Raw genomic sequence first — 14,512 nt, forward strand, 5'->3', positions numbered from 1 at the left:
GTGCCCAACAAATCACAGAAGGTAAAATTTTCAAAAGTGTAGGTACTTAGGTTAAGTCAAGTCTGAAAATGGGACATGAGTGTTTTTGAAAACTTACCTGCAGTTTGTCCTAGTCTGTATGCAAAAGGGATGACAGAAAAGAGGATCAACTTAGAGCTATTTTAACTTCCAGGATCATGAAGGGCTGGACTGAGGTAGCCATGGATGGGAACATCTCAAACCCCTTTCTAGTTTGAAAAGTAAGGATGGGAACTGAATCTCCTAGTGTGTGGGCTGAACACCATAAACATCAGAAAAATGTGCATTTGGACAAATATTAGAGCATAATTCACGTTTGGGTTTGGAGATTGTTAGGACAGAGCAGGGTCTGACTTGCCCTTCCATTTGAGCATGCTGAGATCTTTTTCTCCTACCATATGTGTAGTGGGGAAGAATGAAGAAGAATCCACTCACTCCTCAAAACCATCTCTGATCCTAGAGGAGGTGTTTAATAGCTAACTACCCCACATCTGCATATGTAGGGGAAAGGTTAACTTTGTTTCCCAATGACACAACTGATGGTCCTGTTAAGTTCCTCACCCGATCATCTCGATGTGAGGGGGCGAGAATAACTCCGGGCAGGTCTACCCTACAAATGCCCCAGCAGCACAGTTTGGGCACAGCAGCTCTGCTGCTATAGTGTAGACTCTTGCTACAGCAATGGAAGGGTTTTTTGGTTGTAGTTAATCCACCCCGTGAGAGGTGGTAGGTAGGTTAAGGGAAGAAGTCTTCTGTTGACCTAGCTGCATCTACAGTGGGAGTTAGGTTGACCTATCTGTTCCACAGTGCAAGACACTTTTCACAGTCCTGTGTGAAGCTAGGTTGACCTTTAGTTTTAGGTGCAGACAAAGCCTTTGTTTCCAATCACTATGAAGAAGCAGAAATTTGGCTAATAGGACCCCAACAATTCTGAATTATAAGAAATTAGTCATGTGGCGTTCAGATGAAGAAATGAGTAAAAGTTTGGGTCAGCATTTATTGTCGCTGAACAGAGTCATGCATCCCAAGTCTGAATGTTCTGAGTTGTGTAACTAGAGCGGAGTGGCTATTGCAGAAGCAGTGAATACTAATACATGTTTATCTCTTCAATGTGACCGTTTTTATGGATACTCCTAAACAAGCATTTGAATTAGACACTTGCTCACACCACTGTCTGGGGAGCAGGTGCTCTTCATATCCGTGTTTGTGTGCAAAATTAATGTTTGTACCCATGTGCAGGGGAAAATATTTACTATTCATCCTTACTTATTCTCCTGTTTTTGAAATGTTACTCTTCCAGTTGGGAAAGAGAAACAACACTGTCATGTAGATTACCAGGCACACCCTGCAAATGGTGCTGAAGAGAATGGTTTGAGTTTATAATCTGTCCAGACTCTTCATTCAATATTTGTGGAGCACAAATAGATTCACAGAAATCAGGATGAATGTGCATGCAATTCAGAACTTGTGCAAAAAATAAATCCAGCTTCAGTAGTACAGCTGGTCATGTTGTTTTCATTGAAGATGAGAGGAGAATTTCTGAAAGGTGTAAGTAATGTACATGCTTTGGCAAAAGTTTTAACAACTGGAGAAGAGGCACCTTATTTACCACTTAACTGGTGTCCGTTATAGCTCTACTGCTAACTGAATTAAATAGTAGGATTCTGATGTTTAGTAATGAAGAGCACTAGGAATAGAAAACCAATAGTTTACTTCTACACTTTTGGTGCCTATCCTATACTCTAAAACTGAATTCAAGTCACTTGTATAACACCAGCTTTAACAACACACCAAATAAGTCAGACCCCACCTTGAAAATACCAGATCCTAGAAGCAAAGGAACAGAAAAAACAGGGTGCAGACTGGCATCCAGCCAAACAAAGTCATTCTGACTAAAGACTTTTGTTTGTTCTCCAATATTCTTAATTCAGAGCCTTTGTGTCAGCTTTCATAGCCGGAAAACCCTGCAGTTAAGAGTAATTGTTCATGATTTCCAATTCTCCACACAGCTGCTCCAGTGGAAAATGTCAGAACCCACAAATGCATTTATAAATAGCACCAGCATTGAAAGCACACTTTTACTATATGTATTAGCCCATACACTTGTAACCTGGCAGTGCTTCCATCTACAGGGTAGTAATCGAACTTTGTTTTGCAATTCTAGCACATCTTGGATAATGTTTTCTGAACAGCTACAGTACTTGTGGCAGGTACTCGAAACATGAACTTTGGGAACCTGGGCATTTCCCAAATAGAGAATTCACTGCAATCTAAAGGCTTTTTAAAGATTTTTTTTTTCTGAAGGAGCTAAAATACTTTAAAAGTGAAGGCAGGCTAATGGAACTTACAGGATCCATTCCACCCTTGGTGGAAGAGATCAGATCCATTGACTTCATACAGGTCTAAGCTCAGAAAAACTTGCATGCAGACGTTCTGAGCAGGTCAGGGAAAATGCTAACAAAATTACTCTTAAATATTAAAGGTGTGTACATGCACACACACTCCCACAGCATTATTCCACAGGCTCCCCATTTATTTCAAGATCTAGTTTTAAGATGTCCTATTATTTTTTTTTAAACATTCTGACCTTGTTCCAGCCCAACAGGTTTCACTGTCCTTCACTGCTCCACTTCCAATTGTCCAACACTAAGTTCCTTTCTATAACTCCAATAGTTTTACAGCTGTTGATGCATTGGCCTCAGCTGTTCCACAGTCAGGAACTGCAATCTTGCCCCTACACTACAAAGATTCTCTGCTTGATTGCAAATGTCACCTGAAAACATAGCCACTGTATAGGCAAGGGAGAAGTTCTAAATGTCTTTCTTTTGGCTATTAGTTGTTTGGGATACAGTGCATATGAAATATGCTATTACAAACTGAACTGTGGTATAATGGAGAGGAGAGCTCTTAGGCTTGTGAGCTATAAGGAATGGTATGGGCAAAATGAGTTTCCTTGTCCTGAGAAGCAGTGAAGGCCGGTGACACCTAAAAGGGCAGGCAAAACTGACTCTTCTAAAGGTTGGTTTATAGTCAATCTACAATAGGAGACACTGTCTCCAAACAGCAGAGGCAGCCTACCCACTCCAAGGGGCTTCTATTGCTGCAATTTATCTAGTAGTGGGGGGGGGGAGGTGAAGGCACTGTTTGAGGACAAAATATGGGTAAGAGGCTAAATTCTGTTCTCACTTATACTGGGGGAACTCCACTGAAGACAGAGTTACTCCAGCAATCCAGTGATAGTTGGGCATAGAAGGGTGACTGTCTCAAATTATTTAAGTGAGCCATTATATTAGAATAATCTTAGTGACAAGAAACCTGGAGATGCTGAACTTTCATTGTAATCAATTTTTTTTCTACCCAGTTCACTTAATTTCATGTGTCTTCTGACGTCACAAGGGTCTTGATTAAAAATACAGCACTCTAAGTACAGTCTTAGATGAAATTATGCCACCAAAATTGGTGGATTGGTCTTGTTTCTTGACATCTGGCAAACAGCCATTTCCATTCCTGGGCACTGTAGTCCTCTCCTGTATTTCTGGCTTTTTTTTTTTTTTTTGTACAGTTGTATTAATCTTTCTCTTGGCTATCTGGAGCCAGCACTAGAGCAGAGATTTCAGCTGGGCATAGTGTTGCAGAACCCAGTCCTTTCTTAGTATTTTGAAATTTGATCTCGCATCTGAGCTACATGCAGGAATCACTGAGTGAAATTCTGTGGCCTATGTTACACAGGAGGCCAGACTAGATGATTGTATTGGGCCCTTTTAGCCCTAAGTAATTTAAATGTTTTTCATTTAAATAGGGAAAATATTAAATGGTGTCATAAAAAGGGGTGGTAAATCCTCTGAGAAGTGATATGCATTGAATAGCTTTGTGCTCAGTGCAAATCCAAACAATGGATCTTACTCCCCCCACCATGTTTCCTGCCTTCCCTCTGAAAAGGAATCCGCTTGGTACAATTTACATCATAGCTAATTACCAAGTAATAGTGACCTTGATTAATGTATTGCTGACTGTGAGTAGCCAACATTTGTGTGGATACAGTACAAGGACTGTGTATATATACTTAACACTCTGAGCATGGAAACACCATATTTTAATATGCTAACTGAATGGATTCTAATTCCCAAAGGCATTTTCCTTTCTGAAACATAGACTGTAAGCAGAAAGGTGTAATAAAAATGTTCAATTGCCAGTACATAGTACTCTGGAGAGGTGCAATGCTTCTTGACAGTGACTTCACTAGTCATATGCTAGGTGTCACTCAGATTCTTATTCACATTTTTATTCCAGTGGTGGCAGACTCAGAAACAATGCAAATTCATGCAGTACTTGGTGCATCTGATTACAAAAGGTCCTAGAATTCAGCATTCAAATCAGTGTAGCACCATTGATGCTACCCCACTTTGCTCTAGTTGAGGATCTGGCCTCTATACACTAATGTAATCATAGGGTGTCTTTAAAATTTATTAAACAATATAGGTGATTCAATATTGATTTTGGTATTTTGGGTTCAAGCACTGTATTTGTTTCAGCAAGGGGTGGCTTTTGGCTTTGATTATTGGGTGGCCAGTGAATCTGATCCAAATTGAAGACCAATCTGACTTTGTACATGACCTAATGTGTGGTGTGAGCAACAAATTGCTTTCTCGGTTGATGTTTCTATCTTGGCACAAACTTGCATAAATTAAGTGAATCTCCCTACTGATGCATGATCAGAAAACAGCTTTTTCCAGAGGTGCCAGGCAGCTGGAGAACAAGCCTGGCAAGTCCCTCTCAGGTGGAGCAGCTCCAGCCTATAACCTACATAATGAACCTGCTTCCCTGAAACACTAGAAGTGCTAAGCAGAGCTGGATGGATAATTAACTTTATCTCCCCCAGGATGTAAATTCCAACACCAGGAGACTGTTCATCCCCAAAGAGCACAAAAAGATTAACATTTTCATGGTACAGAAATTCTGAAAAACTTCAATTTGGAAACATTGCAACTACTGTATTGAAATGCTTCCACATTTGAAGCATTATAAAATTATATATTAGTAAAAACTGGAGCTGAAATTAAATACTCTATTTTGAAACTTTCCATAGAAAATTTAGCAAAATTGACACATTCTCTTGAAATACTTTGCTACAATTCTCCCAGTGCAGACACTAGGCCAGCTCAGTCCATAGCACTATGGGAGTTCTTGGTAGCATAGCTGCCATAACTTAGATAGTGACCCCTTCCCACCTCTCCTGGTCTGAGAGTTCTGTGCTGCACTCAACTGTCCCTTTAACTTAAGTACCCTATACAAGGCCTATAAAACCTTTTAGCCTTGGGTGCCTTGTAAAAATTCATCCCCGGCTGGTAGTGAATGAGTTGTTACCATCTGATTTGGTTGTGGGGGGAAATAACTGGTATTTCCTATAGCTCTAGTTGAAACCCAGAAGTTGACTAATCTGGACTGTCAGTCTAAAGGTTAGCGTAAACACTGAACTTCCCAGGATTGGAATAACTTTCAGTTGTTAATAAGTGTGTGTCAAATTGACAACTGGGATGTAGAAGATCTACCCAAAAGTTGAAAAACTATTCCATGCTATTAAAATAAGAACTGTATTTTGTATATCTTGTGAAGAATACATAAATGGATGATGCAATTACCATAAAATTCCCTTTTATTCAAATGACTAATTGGATTATATCTGATTTAATTGTGTACTTGCTTTGGTATCAACCAGCTGAGTCTGAAAATGTGCTGATTACTCATCAGCAGAATCTGAGGTTGGCTTTCTACATAACCCCAGCATGTCCATAGTTAAAGGAACACTATCTGATTTAAAATCATGGCCCTGACTTTCAGCTGTGTTCTGGCACTGTAGCCAGTGATGGGAGGGTCTCACCAGTATAGATGGAATCCTCTAGGGACGCAGAGATAGTATAAGAACTCTTGTGGCTGGAGGATAGGGTTAGTACCCGAGGGCTTCCTGCACCTCAGAGATCCCAAGCCCCTTTGCACTGTTGGCATTTAGAGCAGCCTTTCATTGGAGTACTGTCCAGCACACAACTATTCCAGCATTGGCCAGGTAGCTAAATGCCACTTTTACACCCCACTCCTGAGTTGCATTATGCTGTCTTTGGCTGAAGAAGAAGAAAAGAGCTTGATATGTGGAAACCCAAACCAGATTTCCTTACTTCTGTTTCTATCTATGTGCTGCTGGTACCAAAACCTCAGATCTCATACCCTGAGCTTTGAGGAAGTTCCAGTTGTAGGAACTTGCATTATTGACTCACCATTGCATTATTCCACCTTTTTTTTTTTTTTTTTTTTTTTTTTTTTTTTTTTTTTTTTGGTACCGGTATAAATCCATTGAAATAAACAGTAAGACACTGGCATAGAGGAGTAACACATCAGATCCATGTTAGGGACTTGATTCAGTGAACTTCGCAACTGGGCCCTTTCTGTCTACAAACTGTTGAATCAGGACTCCAGATCTAAAGATTCCCCAAACATCGGGGAAGTTCAGATTTGGATTGCATTTCTCAAGCTGGATAATGGGAGTGGGATCAGGACCCCATAATGTCTCCACTCAGGTATTTTAACTAGGAATCGTTTGCCCTTTTTAAAAACTATTCTAGTTTTCTGTATCTGCTCAATCTCCATTAAATTGTCCTGTAAAATATAAAGTTTGCCAAGGGAAAAAGGGGTTGTGATAGACAGCAGGACAAAAGCATACTGATGTTCTGCTCTTCCTGGGTATTGAGGGCTTCCAATCAGGGCATGACATTAAGTAACATACCACACAGCTTGTGCTCTGGCACACAATAGAATGAATGTATTGTAACTGCTGTGTCAATCTTATTTAACATTTTGGTTTCCTTTCCAAGGGAACATTTGATTTTTGCACATTTGTTTAGTTTAAGGAATTGGATTGTTAAACTGTACTAACATACTCTTCAAAATGATGAAGGCTAAAACAGCAGAAACATTATCCTAAACGAGTTGATGGTTTTTGTTGCAGAAGGGATTGAGTTCTCCATTACAGAGCACTGGCTGGGCTGCTGGCACTGCATTTCAGACTGAGCATAGGTCACTTTGGATGCCACTTTGGACAAATATATGACTAATTACTGCATCTGGTGACTAGATGCTATGGTGATGGATGCCCTAGCAATACCTATGATAGACTGATAGCATTAACTTGTCATCCATGGATTCTATTGCTCGCTTGCACTGCAGGACTTGGGTTCAGTTGCAGAATAGAGAGGCCAATGCAACAGGCCTGACCATGCTGCCTGTAGAAGGAGGGATAAAGGCAGGGCATGGAGAGGAAAGCATTCTGTGCTGATGTGCTAGGATCCATGGGGATGGGATGGGTTTGTAAATCCAAAGTCCTGGTGCCTTCTGCATGCTCTCTAATCCCTGCCCCTGTAGGGAGCAGGGATTGGGATTTCTGTGCAATGATTTTTCTTTTTTAATGAACTTTTTTTTCTCCTTTTTGGGATGCCTTAAATTGTCTCTAACTACATGTTTGTACAGCAGCTAGTGTAATGGGGCATGATCCTGCTTGGGGGAGGGCAGCTTTGGCTGCTACTGCAATCCAAACAGTAAATCACGATGAAGGCCTACTATCAAACTGTACTTAAAAGTCTAAAGGTAAAGACTGAAGGACCCAATCCTGAAGCAAAGCTCAATGAGATTTTTAGCCTTAAGTGCTTTAGGATTGGGCACTAAATGTCAAGTGTTAATGTAACCCTCTAGTTGGTGTGTCATGTGTTCACCTCTGTTCCAAGCTCACAGAACTTAGAGGTTTGTTGCAGCTCTTCATTTAACAGCCTGGGCTTATAGCTGAAGCTGTGGAGATTCCAAGCTTTTAGCTCTGGAGGTCCCTGGTTCAATCCTTAGTGTCTGCTATCTAAGTGGTGGGCATAGCTCATTCAGGAATCAAAAATAAGAAGGAACTTTACCCTTTGCAAATAAATCAAACTGGTGCTGTGTAGGTTGTAAAAAGTCTGACTTCCTAAAGCATAACTGTGCATTTTTTTTTTTTTTTGCACATCTCTGCACTTATTGGTTCTGTCTGGGGCCAACAGTGGAAGGCGTTTTTGGTCTGACTGGAGCAATCGCAAGAAAGCTTGCCCTTACGATGAATTTGGCAGACTCAAGAGACCGGGATAAGCATCCGAGTTTTAGAGCACTTATCTGAACTAAACCTCCCACCCTTTCGTAACTCTCCAAGCACAACTAATAATCCAGCTATTTTGAAAATCCTGTGCAGAAACACAAATGAGATGCTTTGGGAACTGACTTACAGCACTTCCCACATATGGTATGTGAGGCTAGTGGGGCACTTCATCGGTGGTACTAGGATTCACACCAACCTTGGAAATCTATTCACTGGGAAACCAGAGGGGAAGGAGCAGCATGCCAATAGGCCCCAGTGTGGGACTTCTGGCAAACAAAGGGAGGTACAGTATGAGAGCATGTCAGTCTTCAGCAGAGATGTTCCCATCCTCTTCCCCATTATTTACATACTTCCATGCTAGCAATATAATTACTAGGAAAAAGTAGATGGTGAAGTGTAAGAAGCCCAATGAGGTTAAAAGGAAATATTACAGAGAGAAGCTACAAGGGAGACAAATAAGGAGCAAAAACTCTCAAAGGTTTGGGAGTGGGTGCTCAACTGCAGGATATTTATAGGACTCTCACTTGTGTGTGTGTGTGTGTGTGTGTGTGTGTGTGTGTGTGTGTGTGGAGGGGGGGAGGGGAAATAACCCTTTGAAAAGCAGCCACTGATAGTCACACACCCAGTTTCCCAGTGTGCATGTTCCCTCTCTGCCTAGAAGTCGTGGTAGGCGGTGCCAGAGATGTATGAAAACAAGAGCTGGCAAGAGTTAGCATGTCCGCCCTTACTTTTATTTTTCATATCTACAAAATCCCTTATCCTCTGTATCATGCCCCACTGCTTCCCACCCTTGACTATTGCTTATTTTCCTTGCATTCCATCCAATATTGTCATGTCTCTGTTCTCAGCTCATCTGCTGCCACTCATAATTATGGATCTTTTTCTGAATCTTCTGTGCCATTCTCATGCTCTCTCAAATCACTCCGCCGCCCCCCCCCCCCCCTCAGCTTGGCTTTTCTCTCAATCTAGTCCCTCACCCACAGCACTCTAGATGCCTATTCCAATCCTCTGCTTGCTCTGTTAGCCCCTAGTATCCCAGTCTCTATTTCAGCCATTAAAGAATCTTCTGAGCTTCATTTGACCCACAATCTTCATAGCCTCTCAGAACTCCTGAAGAACTTCCTGTATTGCAACTCAACAGAGGAATTCCCATTGCCTCCAGCAGATGCCATTATGAAATCAGTGTTGGCCACTACTCCCTACACTGACAATGATGTGCAGATAATGGAGGGGAAAATTGCCCTCCCTAGGTTTATCCTGATTCCATGCTGCTTTGTCCTGTATTCTGGAGAGAATACTGAACCCTGGCAACAGCAGCTCTTTCTCCCCCACCCCCCCATCCTTAAGCTAGGCAGCATACATGTGCCAGCATCTCTGACAAAACTGTTAAGTGGGTGGGCTGGAAATGCAATCACCTCCAAACCTGCAGGGTCAGGGGAAATCTGCATTTCTGTACAGACTCCTCTGTGCCTGGAGCTTTCTGGCCCCTGGAAAGAATAACATCTTGCTCTTATAACACAGGCAATCCAGACTGAAATGTAGGCTAGAAACAGTCAAAAGAGATTCTAGGAAAACTGCTAAGAACCTGCAGGCAGGATGACAATAGCTGGAAAAGGGAACCCTGATTTCAGGAGACATTAACCCAATAGTGACTGAAATGAAAATGATAGGAGGGCAAATGAATGGTGTGTGTGTGTGTGTGTGTGTGTGTGTGTGTGTGTGTGTGTGTGTGTGTGTGTGTGTATATATATATATATATATATATATATATATATATATATATATATATATATATATATATATATATAGGGAAGGGCTCTAACTTCTCAGTAGTGAGTGAAGGACGTGTTTGACAGGCTGAACTTGGATTACAAGCACTCTGGGGATGCAACCATCCTGTCAAAACACTGGAGCCCAGGGGGCGAATAGGGGGCACTGCAACAACAACCATTGGTACCCTGCCCAGGAGGAATGCTGGAGAGAGAATGCCTGCGTCTCCCCCAGGGATGTTCCATGTGTTCTCTGTATCAGGCAATAGGATGGTGCAGATTGTTCCTCCAAGTGTGCTGGCCAAGCCCCATGGATTTGTATGTAAGGAGAGGGGAATGACCCTGCCTTTTTCTATCCCTCTTCAGAGTGCTTTGCTCCCAGGGGAGAGGGAGTGAGCAACTTCTGCTCTCCACAAAGCAAAGGGCCTGTTGTGGGGCCACAGAAAGGCTTCCCACAAAGGGAGTGGGCATGAGGCTTCTTACACATCCCTCACAGAGAAGACAGTTCCAGTCCATTCCTTCTGTGAAATAGGAAATAAGATCTGACAAAGACAGGGAAAAAGCCCCCATCTACCCCCAAAAAAGTGGATACATTATAAAGGGTCTCTTCTTTGGGCATGTAACATGCTGCTGGGGACAACCAAAGCTGTGAGCCACTACTACCCCTCTGCCTCAGCAACAGTGAACCTTGCTAGAGGTCAGACTGTCGGCTCCCAGCCACCCCAGTGTACCATCCTCACCAGCAAACTCCTTAAGGCTCTTCTGACCATACCTTACCTAGCAGGTAAAAAATCTGTTAATTCCAGCCTCAGTTTCTCAACTGTTCCTCTGCAATGCACAGCTCCTGTCACTGATCATTCATGAAGATATTAAATTCATTGCCCTCTTAAAGTTAAGCTGTAATTTACTGTCTCTTTAACTGAGGCAAATACACACTTCTCTTTAAGCACAGCACTGAGTTGGTTTATAACAAGTTGATTAACAAAAGGACATAGGCTAAGTGATACCAATTAGCAGGGATAAAGGTAGAAATGGTTACAAGCAAATAGATAAAAGACGAACAAAGACTGCATCTTGCTAGATTTAGTTTAAGATGGTTTCTCTCACCCACCGTCTCCTTTCTAGCTTTGTCTGGCCAGGCTGCCCAAGATCCATCAGAGATGAAATCACTTGGTTCCTTTGTCTCCTAAGGCAAAGGATAAAGATGGAGTCTCTGCTCCTTGTATCCCTAAAGGGATGTCCTTATTTCACAAGTCAGGAAGCCCCCTGCCATATGCTCCCTTATAACATGCAGTATGGCAAGGGGGAACAAACTGTGGGGAGGTGCAGGGTAGTATGTGAGCAGGAAAGGTACAAAATCCCTTTTTGTATAACTGTCTCAAGTCTCTTTGCAAAACATCCACCTGTAAAAAGGGGTTTCAATCGAGGCGCATAGGGAGCAGTTGCTCTGAGTGACCCCATCCATTGCAGATTAGTTATTGCAGCTCATGTATGGCAAAACCTGCATTCCTCCTCACTTCTGTGGACATGGATGATTTCTGCAGTGGGGTGGCTTTGTTTTGCATGGAGAGTGGGGCAGGATTTGGGAACATATACAGGTGGCCTGCTCCTCCTGGCAGCACAGTTCCATAGGGCTCCTTGGATGGGTGGAGGCTGGAAATGGCTGGTACTGGTGGATCTGTTTGGTGATTCAGTCACCTATGCATTTCCACCATCCATTGTGCATGGAGATAAGAATGCAGAGACTTGCAGCAACCTCTGCTCTTCCTGCAACTGCTTAAATAGTGTACAATAGCCACTGGATCCATGAAACCATTGATCCACAGGCCCCTCTCAGATGTATCCCCAAGTTAATCTTTGAGCTGGAGCACAGGGAGCCCTGTGCTTCTGTCAGGCTCCTTGATTCCTGGGCAGGGGGACTGCACCAATTTTACTATGGAGGAGGGCCCACAGAGGCTGGAGGGATGGGAAGAAGCAGGATTTGTCACTAGGAACAGAAGCTGAGCCTGCAGTCATGGCTGCAGAGTGACTATTTTGTTTGCTTGATAAGGATTTGGTTGTTCATGAGTTAATGCTTATTCAACCTTCATCCTCTTCATGGAGTCAGAGCACAGCTGGCAGCCCTGTAGTCAATGACAACACAGCCTGAAGCCAGCTGTGCTGCTGCTCTGTGTGTGTGGGGGGGGGACTCAAGTGGAGCATTGAGGCGATGGTCTCCTGAATGTCTATTCAAGGATATGTAGGATTAGGGGCAGGATATTCTGCAGAATTTTCTCAGTAGCGTCTTCTTTTTCTTTTCTTTTTTTTAAATGGCCTTGCCCTTTGCTGGTTTCATCTTCATGCCCCAGGGGACAAAGCTACAGAATTTCTGAATGTGTCCCTTCACGTTTTTGAAGCTAATTCTTTTAAGGGCAAGTTTTCAAAAACTGCAAAGTTCAAGATGAGGCAATCAAAGAATTTTTTTAAAATCAGGCCTGTCTTCCTACCTGCCTAACTTGTGCATGCATTTATCCTGATTAACACCTGTCACTTTGGCCTTTTGACTCGCATTCATAAGCTGAATAATTGCATCTGCAAACTAGCTATACAACTGCACATGTATCGCTGCCTGCTTTTAAATTATTTCTTCAGAGGGGGTCACTGGGAAGTAAAAAAGGCAGTGACTTGAGGGGAGGAAAGCTAGCTTGGAAGACTGTGTCCTGCTTGCTTAGCTATGTGAACAACTTTGGCCCATGTTCACCTAACTATCAAGAGCATGGGGCTGAGGTTCACGACTGTAGACTGAACTGAAACTATTTAAAGTTATTTGTAGAACTGGTTAGAATTTTCCCCCTCATTTCCATCCAGTGTCTTCAGTAGAAAAGCATTGGTCTTTTTATTGAAAAACCAAACTTCTTCTTTTCAGATGGCAAACCTTTTAATTGAAAACTTGAAACTTTGGGCAGAAAGCAAACAGTTTGTGGAAAAACTTTCATTTGACAGAAAAATAGGTTTTAGACTAATTTTTGTTGTTGATGGAAGGCTTCTATCAGCCCATTAATGTGCAATTCAAGTCAAATGCTTCACCCAGTCATACTCCTGAATTTTAATCTAATCTCTGAGCTCTTGACCACCAAACTATTGGTTATTCTGGAGGTTGGGGGCTGGCTCTCCTGTTCTGGTTTTAACCAGAGATTGCATCCTGGAGCTGAGAACTTTCCCAATGAAAGTTTTTGGCTATGACAAATCCAATATTTTCTCACATGCACAAAATTTTCACCAATATTTTGTTAGGAGGTAGAGTCAAGACTACTCCCTCCCACCCACCTGCTCAGGAGGGTGAGTAGCAACCCCGTGGAGGTTGCACCAGGCAGAAGCTTTAGACTGGCCATAGTCTGAATTTCTGGTTTGGCCATCTCTAATTACATAAGTTAGGTACAGAAGAGTTTTACAATTCTCATTACAACCATTATCTTAATTAAAAGCAATTACCAAGGTGCAGAGTCTGGCTGAACTCTGCTCCGTGCATGATCCTTTGTGCAAAGGTGGGAGGGGAAACAAAGTTGGCTTAAAGACAGAACAACACCAGGACTGCTCTAAAATATGCTGACTCCATCAGCCCCATTGCATTAGGACCCTCTGCTAGCCTAGATTCCACGGGCACACAAGGTACTCTAGACATGCTCTCTTGTACACCAGCCAACAATTGCCTAATGCAAGGGGTTGATGGGAGAACGGGGAAGAAGCCTGCATTGTCACTATCTGTGCTGTACTTGCTATATGGATATACAGAAGACCTCCGTCTCCAGGGCTGCCAGTCTGGCAACTTTCACAAGTATGAAGTTCTATTCAAAAGCTATTCTTAAATCTCTCTTGACTGGGATTTTATCCTCAGTGTCATTAGAAAATGGTGCATTGCACATGTGTGGTTTATCTCAAGCATGAATTTCAATAGTCATTACAGCATGGGTGTCTGTGATTTGCATGGCCAGGAATTTTAATTCCTTCTACACTGCTGCAACACTTTTTTTGCTGTAACTCTGGGATCAAGGCCTACCAGTATGCAGGGATCTAATGCAGTAAAACGCAGACAAATACATTTTTCTTCTGGAGTGATGGAGATGGAGTTTGGAGGGACAAGGGAGGGGAACATGAAGGAATCCTGCCGGGGGAGGGAGTAGGAAAAAATCTCTGGGGGAGAACAGGGATGAAGAAACTACTTTGAGAGGGGGAATATCAAGGAATGTGGGGATGAGGAATGGATGGAAAGTGTGACAGGGACCCCAAAAGTTTAACAGATCTGGATCATATAGGTAGACTAGTGCTATGTACTTGAACTGTGAATCTCATGCACAGTTAGCCGAATGAAAAAGATTTGTTAGAAAATGACTAAACAGTACTTACTCAAATACAGAAGCAAGTACATGTTATAATTAGTTTGTTATGGCCACAGGTTTCCCATGACATTGGATGTTTTTTTTGTTATCAGTCCTGTTTTCTTAAGCAGCCATTTAGTAGCTTTAATAAGATGAGCTTTTATAGTTGTCCATATCTTTTGGAAGGCCACTGTTGGAAGCCCTTCCCG

General features: G+C 42.4%; 1 protein-coding gene across 1 annotated transcript in view; it reads right to left on the reverse strand.

Annotated features, from left to right (window-relative positions):
- Positions 1-14,512, reverse strand: part of BEAN1 (brain expressed associated with NEDD4 1) — a 109,192-nt gene that overhangs the window by 91,632 nt on the left and 3,048 nt on the right. The gene's annotated exons all lie outside the window — the stretch shown is intronic.

The sequence above is a fragment of the Chrysemys picta genome, chromosome 14, assembly GCF_011386835.1.
Source record: "Chrysemys picta bellii isolate R12L10 chromosome 14, ASM1138683v2, whole genome shotgun sequence".
In the NCBI taxonomy this organism is placed as follows: Eukaryota; Metazoa; Chordata; order Testudines; family Emydidae; genus Chrysemys; species Chrysemys picta.